Source organism: Octopus bimaculoides, chromosome 3 (assembly GCF_001194135.2).
Source record: "Octopus bimaculoides isolate UCB-OBI-ISO-001 chromosome 3, ASM119413v2, whole genome shotgun sequence".
NCBI lineage: Eukaryota > Metazoa > Mollusca > Cephalopoda > Octopoda > Octopodidae > Octopus > Octopus bimaculoides.
In genome coordinates this window covers 90,809,394-90,813,181 of record NC_068983.1, presented here as the reverse complement: position 1 = coordinate 90,813,181, position 3,788 = coordinate 90,809,394, and the positions used below count along the sequence as shown (strand labels likewise).

Genomic DNA, 3,788 nt, shown 5'->3' with positions numbered 1-3,788 from the left:
ATGATAATGCAAGATCGCCGAATATCATGTCGTCAGGTAGCGGAGAGACTGGGCATCTCAACTGAAAGAGCAGACAACATTGTGACAAAAGAACTTGGGTTCTCAAAGGTTTCTGCAAAGTGGGTCCCTTGCCTTTTGACTCCTGAACAGAAACGCACCAGGTGCACTTTGTCCACGAGCAATCTGGAACTGTTTGAAGCTGATGAAGAGAATTTTCTTGCTTGTTTCATTACTATGGACGAAAGTTGGGTTCATCACTACCAGCCTGAAACCAAAGAGCAATCAAAGCAGTGGAAGCACACATCTTCTCCAACCCCAAAGAAGGCCAGGGACATTCCTTCAGCTGGCAAGGTCATGGCACCCGTTTTTTGGGATTCTCAAGGTGTCTTGCTGATCGATTACCTTGAAAAAGGTCACACCGTGACAGGGCTGTATTATTCTCAGCTACTGAAATGCCTCCGAGAAGCAATCAAAGAAAAAAGGCCGGGAATGCTCACCAGAGGAGTCCTTTTTCATCACGACAATGCTCCAGCCCACATCTCAGTGGTTGCCATGGCAACAATTTGTGACTGTGGATACGAACTTGTTCCCCATCTGCCTTATTCGCCAGACTTAGCCCCCTCCGACTTTCATCTATTTCCAAAACTGAAAAAAGCCCTGGCTGGTTGCCATTTTGCCAGTGACAGTGACGTCATAGACGCTGTAGGAAGGTTCTTGGAATCCCAAACAAAAGAGTTCTTCTACACCGGGATAATGGTGCTTCAGCACCGCTGGAGAAAGTGTTCAGCTATTGAGGGGGACTATGTTGAAAAATAAATCATCAGAAGTCTTGTACCATGTTTTGTTTTTTTGAGGCTCAAGACTTTTCAGACACCCCTCATAACCTTATTTTTGCTTCATTCTGTACAAAAATTTCCGAAGAATGAGAACGTGAAACTCTGAGTAACAGTTTTTGTGATATTTTTGCTGCTTTTTTATAAAGTATATATACATATACATAGGCACAGACGTGGCTGTGTGGTCAGCGATCTATCACGGTGAAATGATATATACATATATATTTACATATATATAGATGTATACATACATTTATTCATATACATATATCTATATACACATGTAAATACTTATATAGCTCTCTCCCTCCCTATGTGTATATGTATGAATGTGTGTGTGCATATATGCCCACACATATCTATACATACTTATACTTCTTTTTTTCCTCCTCTTTCCCTGAAGGCATATACAGCAAAGATGTGAAATTGGAAAGTCAAGGACCTGCAATTGTTTGTGTGAGCCTGAAAAATTGTAGGAGACAAACAACATTATCGCAGTAGCACTATAGAACAACAACCCAGATACAGCAAAAGAAACTCAAGTTCTCCCATTCTTATGCCCTCATTAGACCAAATATCAACATATAGGATGCCATTCTGGAAAACGATTGCAGCAAGGACAAGAAAGATGGAGATTGTGAAAAGGAGAAATTCACCCAGGCCCAGCGAGCTCTCAAAAGGACAAAACCAAAGCAGACTGACTGAAAGGGCTGAAAAAGGAAGTAAACAAAAAACAAACCTATGACTAAACAAAAGCATCCAGAAATAACCAAGAGCAAAGAAAAAGCAAACAGATGACACAGATGAGCTACCGGGAGAAGTTAAAAGAATTGAATGAAGAGATATACAGTGACAAAGATATGGAAGATACTGGAAAGTGTAGATCCCAACTTTGGAACTGAAAATTATACTAATCACGGGACTATACGGCACTGCATAGTACCAAAAATCTCGTCTTCTCTGTCTAGAGTAAAAACCCAGTACTGTAACAGCTTGGGTTTCAAGGGTCAACACTTTTCAACATTCTGCCATACAGCCTCAGAGGTATGCGAAGTGTAAATATGGGTTTTCAAAGAGAGTGTGAACCAACACACATCGTGACGAGAGGCACAAAGAGGCAGCTCCGTCCAACACGCTACTTCAGAAACTGTACAGAAAAACAACCCAATCACACTGAAAGGCGATGTCCCAGCATGGCCTCAACCTCTAGCTGAAACCAATATAAAAGATATATATATGCATATATATATATATATACACACACACACACACAAATATGTATGTATATATACATGCTATTATTTCATAGCTTTATTTGTACTTCAAGAATTATTGCACTTTCTCTTGAAAGTTTATAAATTCTTAATGTCGTCAACATACAGCTCTTTCTGTATCCAAAAAGGGTTTTCAAACCAATATTTGCATGCTATTATTTATATCCTTATCTGTACTTCGGGAACCAATTCCAAAAAAGAATTATTCCGCGTTTACTCAGAAGCTTATAAATTCTTATGACGTCAACAATAGAGTTTGTTTATATGAAAAGTTATAATAAAAGTAATTCAATATTAAAATGAAGAATTATTCAATACTTTTCGTAGAGTACATATATACTGTTACAAGAAGAGGATTGATATTGACGCTGAAGATTCGGCTTACTTAACCTAAGTCGGGCAAAGATTAGCAAGCCGAAACTTCGAAGTCACTATCGCTACTTTTCTTGTAAAACTATATATATATGCGCGCGCGTATGTGCATGTATAACTTTTAGAAGGCTGGGAATGACTTAAAAGTCAAATATATACGTATATATATATATATATATATATATATATATATAATGGTGAAACAAGTTCTCTTTTTAAAGAATGCTGTGGAGAAACAAAGCCAGGGGAGGGGGCAGTTATTTAATACACCTACACACACGGTCGATTATAAGTAGAATTCAGTGTATTCCACAACACGACCTTTATAAAGCATATTAATGTCAGCCTATCAAGCACATTTTCATGACTTGACTAATTCAGATTATGCGTTCAATATTTCAACTTTACTTTCTTCGCAATTAATTTTTATTGCTTTAACTAACGTTAACGCAATAAAGATATTGGCTAGAGACTACGGAATTTCATTTTCTCCGTATAAGACATTTTAATGTTATCAAAAGACAATAACAATGTTCTGTGGGACATACATTAAAATATTGTCAAAATGGGTAACACAGCATACAGCACAATACTTGAGAGAGAAATAGGGTAAGATTAACTGTAATAATTGCAACAACACAGACGAGAATAAATTTCCCAAGAATATCAGTAACAGCGAACAATTTTTAGAAAAATGTGGTATTTCGTAATCGACGAGGGGGGGGGGGGTACAGTGGAAAAGTAAGAATCGAGCAAATTGCACAATTATGTCACCAACAATTACGAATGGTTCAGAGAGAAAATGGAAGAGGAAATTAGTATGAAAAACATGTCATAAGATACAACGATGAGTAGATGATGCCGAGGTGTATTAATATTTTCTAGTGGCGATCTCCCGTCTTTCTACGCCACTCAAAGCCAGAACAAATAAGTAATAGCATTCGACTTACCCTCTTTCTGGCTAATGTTTCATTGCAGTAGACGATGAAATAACTTTGTTTTTCTGTAAATATTATACCATAGATTTTAAAAAATATATTGGCTACCTTTTAGAAACTAAATGTTTGGCAAACAGTAAAGAAAATACCAAATACATCACACGGCCATGTTGGGCCTCTACCCGGTGGATCGTGTACCGCAGAAACACGCTGAACGAGAGTTGAGTGAAAGAAAAAAAATAATTACTTATTAAAATTAATTAATGCTATAAGATAAGTCGTAAATCAAAACACATTTAACTCTTCTGAATAAAATATCCTGTTGCTAAATGAAGTGTGTGTGTGTGTATATATATATATATATATAT

The 3,788-nt window shown here is 37.1% G+C and overlaps 1 protein-coding gene across 2 annotated transcripts in view; it reads right to left on the bottom strand.

Annotated features, from left to right (window-relative positions):
* Positions 1-3,635, bottom strand: part of LOC106880813 (double-stranded RNA-binding protein Staufen homolog) — a 182,282-nt gene extending 178,647 nt beyond the window's left edge. For both annotated transcript variants that reach the window (XM_052966316.1, XM_052966317.1), the window contains exon 1: positions 3,433-3,635. The gene's annotated coding sequence lies outside the window, so the exon portion shown is untranslated. The remainder of the gene's footprint in view (positions 1-3,432) is intronic.
* Positions 3,636-3,788: the final 153 nt, after the last annotated feature.